The following is a 16,164-nucleotide window of genomic DNA, read 5'->3' as shown; positions in this document are numbered from 1 at the left end:
GTAGGAAATGGAGAAAATTCAGAAAAATAAAAAGGAGAAAGTTAAAATCCCCTAAAATCCCACCACCTCAAAAAAGAATTAAAACATTTGGATGTAAATCCTCCCACTTTCCCATGGATATAGCCTTATGTTTTGTTCAAAATTGGGGCCATACCATGCTTCCTATTTTGTGATGGATTTTTGTCACTTTGCTTACTTGGTTAATACCCATTCATGTACCGATTGTCACGGCTACCTGGTATTCTATCACATGTATAAACCACAACTTTTTTATCCAAATCCATATGAATATTGGTCCCATTTTTGCTATTGTTTAAAAAAAATCACTAGGAACATAACAATAGCAATATCTTTATGAAAAGCCATTCACTAACCCCTTAGGAAGATGGGGGGGGGGGGGGAGGAAAGAGAAAATAAAACAATACAGTCAAGAGGCATACCAGATTCAAAGTAATTCAAATGACTCTCCTGTCGAACCTGTTTACATTCTTACCAACAGAGCATGAGGGTACTTATTTTTATGCATGCTAGCCCTGGGGATTGAGTTCTCAAATTTAACCAGGTTGAAAAAAAAACAAAAACAAAAAACCACCCACAGGCAACTCACAGTGAAGTTTGGCATCCCTTTAATGAGGACTGACTATGTGCCAGTACTGCCTTAGGTATTGGAGATAAGGAAGAATGGAACACCGACCTGCCATCTGAGCACTCAGGGCAGGGAGGAATTCAAGGGCTTGGCTTTAAGTCAAGGAGAACATGGATGCTAAATACAGGTAGGAAAGGCATGCGGCGGAGCAGGGAAGAAAAGCTCGAAATTCTTCATGATGATGTGGGGAAGTCTGGTGTGGGGGTTGGGATGCATTTGAGCTGGCTCGAGACGGATGAATACAGGCACCAACAGGTGGTGAGAGGTGATGGTATTTGGCAAACACCAAAAGGTGCTGGAGGCTCAGGGACTGGAAAGGTGTCACTTCCATGCTTCAGTGGCTCTCACAACTCCTGCAATCAGGAAGCTCCCCCTTAGATCCATCATCCCACAACCTCTTATTGACACTTAAATCCCTTCCCTCCAGCTATTCGCAATGGGAATAGGAGATGACTTGGTTGTCCACAGTCACCTTCAGAGAATTCTAGATCAATGCACTATCAAGCATGGTATGGTATGTTTTTATTTGGATTATTCACTCCTTTTTTTTTTTTTTAAAGCAACCTGACATATAATGTCATTATGTCCATTTTAAAAGTGAGTCAGAGCATTCCAGTTCGCAGGGCAAAAGTCTGAGTGACTTGGATTCCCTGGGCCTCAGGCCCCGAGCCCACCCTGTACACTCTTCTTGGGATGGCCCATGCCAGCCCCGTGTAAAGAGGAAGGTAGGCAGTCCAAGTCCTGGCTCTTCCACTTAAGACCATGGGAGAATTCACTTCATCTCACTGAGCCTATAAAAATGGATTGTAGGAATCATGACCATTACATTTGAGGGGTGGGAAAGCATTTTGTTAAAAATAACAATGAGAGGGGCGCCTGGGTGGCGCAGTCGGTTAAGCGTCCGACTTCAGCCAGGTCACGATCTCGCGGTCCGTGAGTTCGAGTCCCGCGTCAGGCTCTGGGCTGATGGCTTGGAGCCTGGAGCCTGTTTCCGATTCTGTGTCTCCCTCTCTCTCTGACCCTCCCCCGTTCATGCTCTGTCTCTCTCTGTCCCAAAAATAAATAAACGTTTGAAAAAAAAAATTAAAAAAAAAAAATTAAAAAAAAATAAATAAATAACAATGAGATGAAGAACCTGTAACTCCCATCAATGTGGGCAATGGCCAAGTAAGCCAGCCTCTCGCTTTCTCTTTTTATGAGTCTCTGTGGCACACACACACACACACACACACACACACTTTAAACTTTAAAGTCTCAGACATACTGGCATTTCAGGAATAAGGCAAGTCCCCAAAGATGGCCTTTCTTCAGAAGCTCACGAAAAAGGAATTAAGAAACTTGCCCAACCGTGACCTGAACCCAGAGGTATGAAGGGCATGACAGCCACAGGACCTTTGAATGTGAGATCCCCTTTTCCATCCATTGACCTACACTCCCCCTTTCCTCAGATCTGTCCTATAACGTCAGGAACAGAATGAAATTTCCCACCTGCCCCTTCTCCTTATAGCTCTGTGATACATGTCCCTGGAGAGTCCCACACATCAACACAGAACAAAAACAAAAACAACAAAGAAAAAATACCAAACCTGCCCCCTCACCGCTCCCGCCCCTCTACTATGAGTCGCCTACATGATAGGAGTTCTTTTACTCAGGTTCCAAATACTAGAAATGAAATGGCCTTTTTTTTTTCACTTCTGCTATTTACGCAGAAGTGCCTGCCAGTGACCTCAAGGCTAAACCCACCATATTCAAGTTTATTTTTAGATTTCTCAGCTGTAGAAACCTACAAGATGCCAAAATGAGTTCAGTGATTCAGTCAACAAGGGGAAGGAGTTGCAGGGGACCGAGCCCTGTGGAGAAACTGCTTCAGGCCAGGTACCTTCCTGGTTCGGTTTCGTGTCGTCCTTCCAGAGACAGAGGAAACTCTGTGAGCGATCGTACCTTCGCAGGTATTGAAATCGAGGTTCCAGGTAGTTACATGACTGTCAAAATCAATCAGTTCGTAGTGGAACCTGGATTTGAAATCAGGAATGACTCGAAACCCAGGGTTTTTGTGCCAAACCCTTCCCGCCTCCCTTCTTTTCTCTTGTTCACAGCCAACTCCCACGTACCTCCTTGACCTGAGTGTTTGCACTCTCTCTGCCCTAGCTACCTGTACCTTGCCCTTTTATGCTTGGGAACAAAAATAGGGTCAACCCAGGGAAACATAAGGTTGTTTTTTTTTTTTCTCCCCCCTCAAAGCAGTGGCACAGGCCTGATTCCAACCCATCCAAGGGACTGACTGCTTGCCCCATACAAATCCTGGTGTTAAGGAGAACAGAAGCGAGGTACAACTCTCTAGTAACATGGGGCCCCGCAGCTGGATCCAGGCTGGAATCCCGGCTTGCACCCTGGAGGCACTTACACGTCACTAAGCCTCCATTACCTTATCTATAAATTGGCAATGATATACCCACTTGTCAGGGTAGTTGGGCCCAGGTCAGATCCCAGCACATAGTTGATGTCTAAAAACTGCTCGTTCTCTTCCTCTCTTACCTCCCCGGGAGAGGGGAACAAGGCTACCACCAGGGAGCAGGGCCCACGGGAAGCTTTGGTAACTATCTCTGAGGAAGCTGAATGGATTCCTTTAGGCCTGCCTCAAACACCTGCAGGGCCCAGGCAAGAGTACCAAGCAATGGAGGCCTACATACCACATGCCCAGATATTTATGTTATAGATCAAGCCAATAAACTGTTAAATAACATAGGTTCTATCCTAGTTTGAAAATCTATGTTTCCATAATGAAAAATGTATTTTATAATGACCTAAAAGGCCGTGTTCAAATTTAGAGTTCTCAGACTCCATGGAGAGCCTCCCTCCCAGCCCTCAGCGCAGGCCTGCAGTCCACTCCCCTTTTCTCTTTCTCCGCCCCTGCCTGCACATCTAAGCTATGTCTACACCACCACCTACACATACTGCCAGCCTTTGGCCACCTCGTAAACCTGGGAGTTTCTGGATGCTGTGACCTGGAGCATGACGCGGAAGTGGGGACACAGACCCACCACGTGCCCCTCATTTGCCCGACAGGGAGGAGGGCCATCAGAAGGCCAGAAATGGGTCTTCTTCTACCCGGATCTGCGGATAGCATTGCATGTGGTCAAGGCACTGTGTGCCTGTCCTACTAAGCAGGAATTCATGCAGTGAGCTGGCACGACAGTTAACCTCATCCTTCTTCTATTGTTAAGCCGTAAACCTGACATTTGAAAGGAAACTTTACTTTTGACCATTTCAGTCTATTTGCAGTAGTCTTTGTCTTTCTCTACCCCCAGGGCAGGAGCCAAGGAGGGGGAGATTCTGATGTACATATGTTGATAGTTACACATAGAATCTCTTCAGCTCTATTTTTGTTCTCTGCTTTAAAAATCTTTGCTCTGAGAGCTATAGGGGATGATGAAACTGTTACATACTGTGTCTCACTTGTGGCAGTGGTTACACAACTGTATGCATTTATAAAAACCCCTAGACGTGGGCACTAAACTAGGTGAACTTTACTCTACGTAAATTATATCCCAAAAAATTATGTAATAAAAGTTCTTTCGTCAAACCACATTTTAAGAAAGGAGCAGGATTTGAAAGAGAAATATGTTCAGGCACCCAAAATAACTTCCTTCAGTGTGACATTTAGCATGAGTCAGTGTCACGAACATCTGTCACATTCGTAGATGCCCATCATCTTACGGATAGCCTTTCTTTTCGGGAGGAAATTCCCTTGTTAAGGTCCTGCCTCCCCAGGAAGAAGTCAAGAACTCAAACTCCCAGGCTCCCTTGAAGCTAGGACATGAGCACGTGACCTACTCTCTGCCAATCAGAAATGCAATGAAGACTGATTTCGAAGTGAGTAGGTGTGAACACCCAGACGGTAAGGGGCTTACATTTTTGCTGACGTGTTGGCAGTAGAGGCGGTCCACTCTGGGGCTTTCGGTGGTGGAGTGTAGAGGGGAAAGAGGATGGATGGGGGAGTTCCATTCCTTGCTCTCGGCTACTGGCTGTGAGTCCCCTTTGGGAAAGTCCTTAACTTCTCTGAGTTTCTATTTCCTCATCTGCAGAATGGGCAGCAGAATACTTACCTCGCAGGATTATTGTGAGATCGAATGAGGTGATGCAGGGTCTGGCATGCCGCAGAGTCCGAATAAGTATTAGCTCCCTTCCTTCCTCAAATGGTAGGTAAGATCCTTGAAATTAATGGCCCTGCCTTACCAGCCTTCCCAGAGTACAGACCCTATGAGTTTTATTCAGAAGCCAAAGCTGACGCTGACCTGTAAGGAGCAGGGGCAGGTGGCCATGCAATTAGGTAGAGATAGGCACACTAAGCTTCCCTCCTCCACCCAAATCCTCCCTGTTGTACCAGAGTGGCCACTATTTCATGAGCTCTAGGTGAATCCTGTTTGGGGTCAATTCAACAGAAAAACCCTTCAGTGTGACTTAACATCCACTAGTTGAACACCAAAAATATGCCAGGTGCTGTGAAATAAACATCTAAGAAATAAATAAGGTGCCACTTAGTTGTACCCTGATGGAGAAAGATGCATACATGCCTAGGATAAATATTAGACTGAGGGTGCCATCACAGCAGTGTGAACAGCATGGTGTGGGCATCAGGTGCGAATGGCATGCTGTGGGCTTGAGACATCAGAAATTCCTCAGGAGCTGAGGGCTGTTTGAGTTGGGTCTTAAATAACAAGTTAGAGTCTAACAGGGGAAGAAAGAGACTTCTCCCCTTGAGAAGTGCATAGTGCTTTGGGAGAACTCAAAGTTGGCCCAGAAAGGCTGGGTACAGGTTGGGGTTGGAGACTGAGGCCAGGGCTGGTGAATGAGCTGTGTTGAGAAGGGCTTTGCATGCACAAGAGGAGAACAAAGCAGACATGGTCTCCCTAAACAACTGTGTGAGAAGGATGGTTTCAAGACTCCTCCTGTGTTTTCTTTCTCACCAATGCTCTACTAGGATTTCCGAAATGTGCTTAAACGGAGCTTCTCTGAATGCCACAGCCCCTCCTTGATCAAGGAGATGATCAATGGAATCCCCAACCGTGAGGCCAGAGAGGACATCCAGGATCATCTGGTTCAGCCCCCAGAGGAGGAAGCAAGAGAGGGGCTCCTGGAAACTTGGCGGGCCAGGCTGAGACTGGAACTCCAAACTCTCCCACCACAACAGATGGTCTTGAGCTAAACAAGCATAAAGACACTGGGCTTTCTAATAACTAACATGTACAAACTCCAGGCACTGAGCCAGCAGCCCGCAGGTGAGAGATCACGGGCAGCTTCTTGGAATGTGCCGTGGGGACTGCTGAGTGGCTCTAGGCCCTGGGCCTGAGCCTGTTCATATGCCCCAATTCGGGAGGGTCCTCCAGTACCCAGGAGTGGACCCTGACTGCGGTGAAGTCAGATGGGATGCAGCAGCGGCTTGTTGGGGATGTGATCCTGTGCTTTGAGAGGAGGGGCTTCAAGCCGGGTGGGGATGAAGATGCTACAGGCACCAGAGTCCTTGCCAAGCACGGTCGTGACCTGCAGACGAAGCCCTTCTAATGAGCCCTCCTCAGCTGCGGGAGCTCCGGCTGGTGGCAGCCATGGTCTGGGAAGGCCTCGACGTGGTCTGGTCCTCAAGGGCCCTGATAGGACACAGTGACTCAGCAGAGACTGCCCCCGACACCATCAGAGGGGACTTCAGCATCCACATCAGCCACACCAGTGACTCCATGGAGGGGGCCCAGATGGAGATCCAGCTATGGTTCCAGAGCAGTGAGCTGGTGGATTGGGCAGACGAAGCCAACCAAAGCAGCATTTACCCAGCCTGAGCCCTCAGGCTGCCCTCAGCCACCCCATCAGCCACCCAGGATCAACTACCTCTGTCAACAAGAACTCGAGCCCACATCCATGGTCTACCTATCTGCTCCAGACCACCTCCTTGTCCACCTTCTGCCCCACTGCAGCCCAGGGGGGGGGGGTTGAGCAACCAAACTTTACGCACCTTCAAGTATCCTAAGCCAGCAAGGACTCGGACCAAATCCTCTCTGTACCAAAGTGCCAGAAAACCTTTGGGGTGTCTCCAAAAGTGTGTAGTGTGACCTCCCTTCCCCGAGAGGAGGTGGACATTAAAATTCAGTGTGTCATGCACAGAGGTGGATCATTTATTATTTTCTGCCATGTCTGAGGTAACGATGAAGACTTTATGGAAAGTTGTAAGAGTCTGAGAGTAGAAATAAAGCTTACCCTCTCACACGCCTTAATTAATTAATTAACTAACTAACAGGTACAGACTCCATTGTGAAATATGTAGGATTAGCCTAATGGTGGGCTCGGTCTGGGGGGTGGGGAGTTGGCACTGTGGATTTCTCACCCATCACTTGCCTTAAGATCAACCTCACCATTTCCGGCCCCTGCTTTCACCACAGAGGCTATTTTAGCCCGAGTTTCCAGTCGCCCTCACCACCTCCCCGAGATAAAGGTCACTGCAGAAGTCATCACCAGGTTCTCGCTAAGGAACAAAAAGAGCCAAGGGGATTCTGGGCAGCCCTCCACCACACACAGGGGCTCTGGCACGGAGCTGTTGGGACAGTTGGCATAGTGTGGCCATCCCTTCTCCCCACGGGCTGAAACTAGAACGGCATGAGGTTTCTCTGAGCAATTCTAGAACAACTGCTCCCTTGCTTTCCCTTTCACCTTTCCTCAGACCCCCATCCTCACCTGCCCCCACTCCTTCCCTCACAGAGCTTGGCGACGTGAAAAACACAGACCTATAAACTCTTCCTCTCGGCACTGAACCCAGGTGGCAAAACAGGAAGCATCTTCTTGTTAAGGCAAACCCATTGTGTTCTCCGTGCACGCGTGTCCCGACAAGCAGCAGGAAACCGCCACCGGGCCGTGGCAACAGGTGTCAGGGTGACCTGACGCCTCCTGCTAGCCTGTGCCTGGCCCTCCTTCCCTTTCTTCCTCCTGGACAGCCGCCTCCTTCCTCCTGCAGCCTGACAGCTCTTCACCTCATACTTCTTGCTCCTGCCCTTCGTGGTGGCCCAAGGCCTGATTCAGACCTTAAAAGGCCCTAAACCCTAAAAAGATTATAGCCGCTCTCCAAATGTAATCTGTAACACTGGCCAACCAACACACACACACACACACACACACACACACACACACATGCTGGAATTAAGAGAGCTGCTTCTTTAGATTTTTGGGTTACAAAATTCTAGGTAAGTTCAAAGCAGAACGTTTCTCAAATTTGGGGTGTCCCTGTCTGGTTGGAGCCCTAAATCTAACTAACCAAGTTACCCAGCACTGATGGAAGCCCACTCTGCTTGGCTTCACATGGGAGTAGATTGTTCCCAAGTAAACTAAAACAGGGATTGGAGCTGGGGGAGGACTAAGAGATATGATCGTGGACTTGATCTACTTGCCCAGAGGGACTGGAAGCCAGAGGACACTCGGGAGAGTCAGGAAATTGGTGCTTTGACCAGGGCTCCAGCTGCAGGAAAGGCAGGACTGAGTTCCTGCAGATCTGGCTCCCTCCAAGGGACTCTGGGCATGCTTCCTTCTGGTAGGTCTCTCCAGATCAGACCTTCTAGAGAAGATCTCTGTTCTTTCTTGCCCTTTTCAAGACTCACCCTGTTCTTTCTGATGGTAATGGGGGGGGGGGGCGGTGAGTTTATGGTAAGCTAAGTTATTCCTTTGTATTTATTTTGTTTTATTTTTTACGTTTTCCACTTGTACTGAGACATAATGGACATAACACTGTATTAAGTTCAAGGTACACAGCACAATGACTTTGATTTACACATATTGTGAAATGATTGCCACAGTTTGTTAACATCTATCATCTCGTAGATACAAAAAGAAATGAAAAAAAATTTTTCTGGTGATAAGACCTCTTAAGATTTACTCTCTTAGGAACTTTCAACTATACTGCCCGTCAGGGTTGCCTACAGTGACCATGTTTCCTACCACACTCCTGCTCAGTCTTTACTGCTCCTGAACTCTTCCCACCTTGTCTTGTGGTCTCATGTTTCAGCTGACGCCTCAGTTTGACAAAGATAAATGTGTTTTTATTAACATTTTTGAGATTTCAGCGAAGAGGGAAAATCCAGACTTTTAAATACTGTTTTCAGACATGCCTTTGGTATATTTTAATTTCTTCCGGATTTTGTACTCAGCCAATATCATCTAGTCTGCATGTCCTATATAATATACCTGAGTAGACCGGTTAGTCTAACCTAGGCCTTTAAAAACTAACCTTGAAAAATCAGTATTTTCCCAGTTTGTTGTCAGAATTAGCACATGGACCACGTTTCACTTGAGAAAACTTGATGGATCAGATCAGTAGATAGTATATCACTCTTTACAAAGTCTAGCTGCCTACTTCTTAATTGGAAAGCACAACTCTAACCAATTGATTCCGAAAAAGGAGTTCATCAAAAGGATACAAGGTGGGTCCGAGAATTGGTAAGAAACAGCAAGACCACGTTCAGGGCTTTGCAGACAGAGACAACTCAGCTAAGGTATATTCTTATATATATATATGGGTGGTTGAACTGAATAACTACAAAAGTTTCTTGCAGATCCTGCTCCCTGCTCCTTCTTAGAAACCTTTGCTCATGGGCAGGACTTCCCCAAAAGCAGTACGCACATCCTCGGAGAATAGGACAGGGTGCAGAAAGTGTAGTATGAGGGCATCTTTTCCAGGCAAGGAGGGGGACAGCCAGGACCTGTCTTTCATGTATGTCAGATCATGCCTAGCGTCAGTCTGGCATGATGGGAAAAGCCCCTTAGCTTGGAATCAAAGGTCAAGTCATTTTCTCTCTTGGAAGTCTCAGTTTCCTTAATCAGAAAACTGAAACGTAGCGAACAGAGTAGCCCTGGAGGTTACATGGATAAGATATAAGAATGTGCTTAGAAATATGCAAGCTCCATGCATATGCAGAGACTTATTACTTACCATTAGTTGGCATGCTCTTTGGTCATTAGTTGACTATGGTTTATCGGGCCTTCAAGTCCTAGCACTTGACTCAACACCTGGCTGAGTAGGGGCTCAGTAAATGGATGCCAGGTGAATGGATGGATGGACGAATGGACAAGCAGAGTCGTGAGGAACAGTCAACTCTAGGAAATGCTTTGCACACCATCTATTGACACATCACAACAGCAGAGAGAGATTCATTCGCTCCAAAGATACAGCGAAAGCAAAAGATGTTTCACATGCCAAACACAACTTACCCATCGCTCAGGTAACAAAGACCAGAAACCTGACCCACAGGCTATATGTTCCCTGCAAGAAGGCCAAGTTAAACAGTGTGGCTCTCCCTGTGTCCTGAACTCCCAAACTGAGAGATGCTGAGAAAGTAAGCAACCTGTTCAAGGTCTACTGGGCGACACTTCTGGACTTGGCACTCGCTACTGATCACTCACCACTACCACTTCCTTCCTTCCCCTGGGTCACTCCGACTCCTCTTTGATGGCACTTTTTTCATGGCCTTCCTGATTCCCTTCCTGTGTGCTCTAGTGGCTTCCTGGGCTTGCCCCACCCCTACTCCATTCGTTCCTACAACATTGTACTATATTTTGTCTTCCATTATTTTAAAAATATTCTGAAATATTTAAATATATAAAGGTATAACGAATAATACAATCATATTCCTAGATACCTCTCCATTTGCAACCTCTTCCCTTCCCATATTGAGTTTAATGTATGCCTTGCCATGCACATTTTTGTACTTTCAGTGCTTATGGGTTAACTGCCTCTTTATTTTTCCATCTTCCCCACTATTATGGAATAAATGTTTGTGTGTCTCCAAAACCCATATGTTGAAGCCCTAACCCCAAGGTGACTGCATTTGAAGGTGGGGCCTCTAAGGCAGTAATTAAGGTTAAATAAGGTCGTAAGAGTGGGAGCCTGATCCAATAGGATTAATGTCCTTATAAGAAGAGATATCAGAGGCCTCACTTTCTCTCTCCTTCTCCCTCTCCCTCTCTTTCCGCCCCTTTGCACACACTGAGAAAAGGCTATGTGAGGACATAGTGAGAAGGTAGCCATCTGCAAGCCAGAAAGAGACGCTGACTCTCCTGGACCCTGATCTGGGACTTCCAGGCTCCAGAACTGTGCGGAAATAAATTTCTATTGTTTAAACCACCCAATGTATGGTATTTTGTCAGCTTGAGCTGACTGCTACATCCACTGTGCCCCAAGTGGGCTAGGAAAGGCCAGGGACCATGGGTGTTCATTTTTGTAGACTCCACAGCCATGCCTGACACATACGTGCTTGTCAAATATTTGTAAAATGAATGAAAACGAAGTCACTGCAGAACCAAAACCGATGTCCTTGGGTCTATTCCCCGGGACCAAAGTGTTCTCTGCTCTGCCACAATACAGGTCCTATTCAAGCTGCTGCTGAGACCACCATCTATAGTCAACTCCCAACAAAGTAAATTTAAGAGGAGAAAAGGGAATTCGCAAGAAAATAGTGCAGAAGTGCTGGCATCTTAAGAAAGTCGCTTTAGCGACCAATTAAATGTTTATCAGGCACCCGCTTATTAGGAATTCAGTGTTGGACAGCCTCCATTTCTATAAGGCAATAGTCTTTTTTTTTTTTTTAGTTTTTTTATGTGTTTATTTTATTTTTGAGAGAGAGAGAGAGACAGAGTGCGAGTGGGAGAGGGGCAGAGAGAGAGGGAGACACAGAATCTGAAGCAGGCTCCAGGCTCTGAGCTGTCAGCACAGAGCCTGATGTGGGACTCGAACTCACGGACCGTGAGATCATGATCTAAGTTGAAGTCAGACGCTTAGCTGACTGAGCCATCCAGGTGCCCCGGCAATCAGTCTTTAAAAGACCAAAGACCTAGTGGTCCTAAGATGCCCTGGATATAAGCAAGCACTATGTGTCTGCTTCTGTTATGGACATGTCCTTTGTATGGACACTTTGGAGTATTCATGGCACTCCAAATGGAGAACATAAGCTCAAAGACCTCTCCTTCAGTTTATAAGATTAAGCGCATCCGTGGCACAGCTTGAACATGATCGTGGCCACTCCCACGAGCCCCTAAGCATCAGTAAGGGGCTTTACTTCTAGAGTCTCTGCTTTGACTTCTAAGATTCTCCAGAGGGAAAGAGGCAACAGTCTCAAGAAGCTGGCTTCAAGTCTCTTGCTCAACGTGCATCACATGCTCCATAACAAGTGCGATGAGACAGAACCCTCCATGATGGAGGATATCACTGTGGGACCCATTATTGAACTACTATTGAATTATACCAAACTACATAAAAAATCTCTTGTTGTTGTTGTTGTTGTTGTTTAAATCACGGCATTGTTTGAGACAATGCAAAGACGACCCAGAAAAGTACCCAGCACAATTTTGTTTACAAGAAGCATAGAGTCTATTCCAGAATAGAAAATAGTTCACGTGCCATGGCCGTATATACCAATTTGGGTGTCACCAAACTAAAGTGCTATGGAAGTGCAGAGAAGAAAGGGCAGAGGAGGTGGGCCATCCTGAGTCTCCAAGGATGAGATGGGACTTGGAAAGTCTGAGTTCTTCCTACACTGCACCTCCCATAAAGAGTGTATTCACAGTAAATAGTCACTGTCTGCTAACACGCATGCGGGATTATGAGGGAAAGCTCATAATCAGTGTTGAAAATACTAGGGAATCCCCAACGTCTCACTCAGAGACCAGCTAAGAAACTGAAACTGAAGGCTCCCAGGCCACAACATGCCACATCCACGTAGCCAGAGCTGGAGGGGCTTGGCAGTACAGCGAGAGGAGGAAAAGGCTTTGAAGCGAGCACCACCACTTAGCATCAGGCAGAAGCTACTAAGGAGACCAGAATCAGTAGCAGCCCATTATCTCTCTACCCCCAAAAACATGGCGTATCTGCCACAAAATTCTCTAGTCCTTCCCAGTGTACTTGTGGACTTTCCATGGTGGCCTATACCAGTGAGAGAACCAAGAAAATCCCTAAGGATAACAAGGAATATCCTGAAAAGAGAGTCTGGAGCTTATGTGGTCTAATCCCGTAACTTTTTAGATGGGCAGCCAAGAACCAGAGAGAGGAAGTGACTTGAGCAAAGTCACATAGTAAGTTATGGCAGAAGCAAGACTAGAACACAGATCTTCTGCCTCTGAATTTATTTTTTCTTAGAAGCATCTGGCACATGGAAAAGGGCTCCAGGAGGAAGCTTCCAGAATAATTCCAAACTGAAGTTGTCTTGACATTCCTTACCAACACCCTGCCCAGATATAACCCCTGAGGATCCTTTCCACCTGGTTCAAGAGATTGCCCATATCCCTAAAAGCAAATGGGTTCCAGATGCCAATGACGAGAGTAGCCAAAACCTTTGGGCTGGAGGAAAAGTTCGACGAGGTCTTCTCATGCTTCCATTTAGGGATTTGGAATAACAGGGAGTGGTTAAGCAATAAGCAGGATGCCATAAAAAAAAAAAAAAGTCCTGCACTTCAGAGTCTCAGATGCCAAAGTTTAGGCATCTTCTAGGCATCCCAGCCTCCTCACTTTGCACTTGAGAAAACTGAGGCCCAGAGAGGGGAGGCAATTTGCCCAAGATCATACAGGGAGCTAAGCCCACTGCACTATACCCCAAAAGAATGTTCATATGTCTGGGGAGAAGAAATCCTATTCTATCTACTTGCCCATCTGCTCTGTGAAATCTTGGATTTTTTTTCCCCCTTATCTTAGGTAAAGCATCATTTCATGCTTGGTTTTGGTTATAACTGTAGGAAACAGGGGTATAATCTAACCTTAACTTCTTCTATACCTTAAACTCTTTGGGGACAGGAATCACCTTGTATCAGTCAGGGTTGAAGCAAGCAAGACCCACTCTAGATATTTAAAACAAAATCAATTTAATATGGGGGGCTAGTTATCCAGGTGATGGGAGAGCTGAGAAGTCAAACAAGGGATGGTGAGGCTGCCCAGAGATTAATAACAGTAGAAAGTTTCCAGCATCCCTGCGGCTGGAGGGACACAGGAAGAAAGTAGTATTACCAAAGCCCAGAAACTAGAGCAGGAGCTGCAGCCAAGGTGGGGGTACTCATCAGGTGCCGGCACCACAGCAGCAGGGGCTGGCTGATGGACTCTAGGGTCACAGACATGAAGCCACTGCTGGGGACACCACTGGAAGCAGAGAAGGAAACACCCTAGTGATGGAAAAAGCCATACCATGCAAACAACACCCACAAATGAGTTTGAAAGGCTATACTAATATCAGACGAAACAGACTTTAAGATAAAAATTGATTATAGAGACAAAGAAGAACATTTAATAATGATATAGGGATCAATCCATCAAGAAGATATAACAAATACACATATATGCAGTTAAAAAACAGAGCCCAAAAACACATAAAGCAAACACTGACAGAATCAAAGGGAGAAATATTCAATTAAACAATCATGATCGGAGATTTCAAAACCCTACTTTCAATAACGGATTAAAAAACTAGGCAGTAGATCAATAAGGAAGCAGAAAACTTGACCAACTATAAATCAACTGAACCCAACAGATGTCCATAGACTGCTTCACCCAACAACAGCAGAGTACATATTCTTCTCGGGTGCACATGGAACATTCTCCAAATAGACCATATGTTAGGCTATAAAATGAATCTCAACAAATTTTAAAGAATTAAGATCAGGGTGCCTGGGTGGCTCAGTTGGTTAAGGTCTGACTCTTGATTTCAGCTCAGGTCATAATCTCATGGTTTGTGAGTTTGAGCCCTGTGTTGGGCTCTGTGCTGACAGTGTGGAGCCTGCTTGGTATTCTCTCTCTTCCTCTCTCTCTGCCTCTTCCCTGCTCTCTCTCAAAATAAATAAACATTAAAAAAAACTACACATATAAAAATATTTAAAAAAAAATAATAAAAGAACTAAGACCACACAAATGATAGTCTCTGATCACAATCAGTAACAGAAGGAATGGGGCACCTGCGTGGCTCAGTCAGTTGAGCGTCCAACTTCAGCTCAGGTCATGATATCATGGTTCATGAGTTCGAGTCCCACGTTGGGCTCTGTGCTGATAGCTCAGAGCCTGGGGCCTGCTTTGGATTCTGTGTCTCCCTCTCTCGTTCTCTGCCCCTCCCCCACTCGTGCTCTGTCTCTCTCTCTCTCAGAAACAAATAAACATTTAAAAAATTAAAAAAAAACAATAACAGAAGGAAAATTTCAGAATCCACAGATATGTGGAAATTAAATAACACACTTGTAAATAATCAATGGACCAAAGAACTCACAAAGGAAATTAGAAAATATTTCTAATGAAAATGCAACATATCAAAACCTATGGGATGCAGCTAAGTCAGTGCTTGGAAATTTATAGCTATAAATGACTATATTGGGGAAAAAAGAAGAAATATTTCATATAAAGAACCTAGCTCTCACCTTGAAAAATCAGAGAAAGAAGACCAAAGTAAACCTGAATCAAGTAGAAGGAAAGAAAGAATAAAGGCAAGAATGTAACCAAATGAAATAGAGAATACAAAAAAGTAGGGAAAATCAATAAAACCAAAAACTGGTATACTGAAGAGATTTACAAAATTGACAGATCTCTAACTAGACTTACCCTGATACCCAAACCACACAAAAACATCACAAGAAAATAAGACTACAGACCTTTATCCCTTATAAACATATATGCAAAAATCCTCAACAAAATGTTAACACCCAATTCAGCAGCATATAACAAAGATTAGGGGCTCTTGGGTGGCTCAGTCAGTTAAGCATCCCACTCTTGATCCCAGTTCAAGTCAAGATCTCCCAGTTCATGAGATCAATCCCCACTGTGGGTTCTGTGCTGACATTGAGGAGCCTGCTTAGGATTTTCTCTCTTCCTCTCTCACTGCACTCCTGCTCTCTCCTTTCTCTCTCTCTCTCTCTCTCTCTCTCTCTCTCTCTCTCAAAATAAATAAGTAAACTTAAAAATTTTTTTGAAAAAAAAAAAACATTATACACCATAACCCAATAATTTATCCCAGGTATCCAAGGCTGGTTCAACGTACAAAAATCAACCTACATAATACACCATATTTAATAGAATAAAAGACAAAAACAAAAACAAAAACCAAGGTGGAAACAGAGAAAGCATTTAACAAACTCCAACAAATTGGGAATAGAGGAGAACATGATATATAGAAATTAACTCAAAATGGATCAGAGTTAAATGTCAGAGCTAGAAGTATAGACCTGTCAGAAGAAAACATAGGAACAAATTAAATCTTGAACTTGAATTAGGCAGTGGTTTTTTAGATAGAATACCAAAAGCACAAGTGATGAAATAAAATAAATGAATTGGGACCTAAAATTTAAAAATTTTATGTTAGAGGTGAAAGACAGGGGCACCTGGGTGGCTTAGTCAGTTAAGCATCCAACTCTTGATTTGGGTTCATGTCATGATCTCATGGTTCATGGGTTTGATCCCTGTGTCAGCCACCACTCTGACATTGCAGAGCCTACTTGGGATTTTCTCTCTCTTCCTCTCTCTCTCTCTG

General features: G+C 45.1%; 1 pseudogene; it reads left to right on the top strand.

Moving 5' to 3' along the window:
- The first annotated feature begins 6,125 nt into the window (after positions 1-6,125).
- LOC121045156 (nucleoside diphosphate kinase, mitochondrial-like) lies at positions 6,126-6,982 on the top strand (annotated as a pseudogene).
- Positions 6,983-16,164: the final 9,182 nt, after the last annotated feature.

This window comes from Herpailurus yagouaroundi, unplaced genomic scaffold (genome assembly GCF_014898765.1).
Source record: "Herpailurus yagouaroundi ecotype Mexico unplaced genomic scaffold, PumYag 189, whole genome shotgun sequence".
In the NCBI taxonomy this organism is placed as follows: Eukaryota; Metazoa; Chordata; class Mammalia; order Carnivora; family Felidae; genus Herpailurus; species Herpailurus yagouaroundi.
This window is presented reverse-complemented; position numbering and strand designations above follow the sequence as displayed.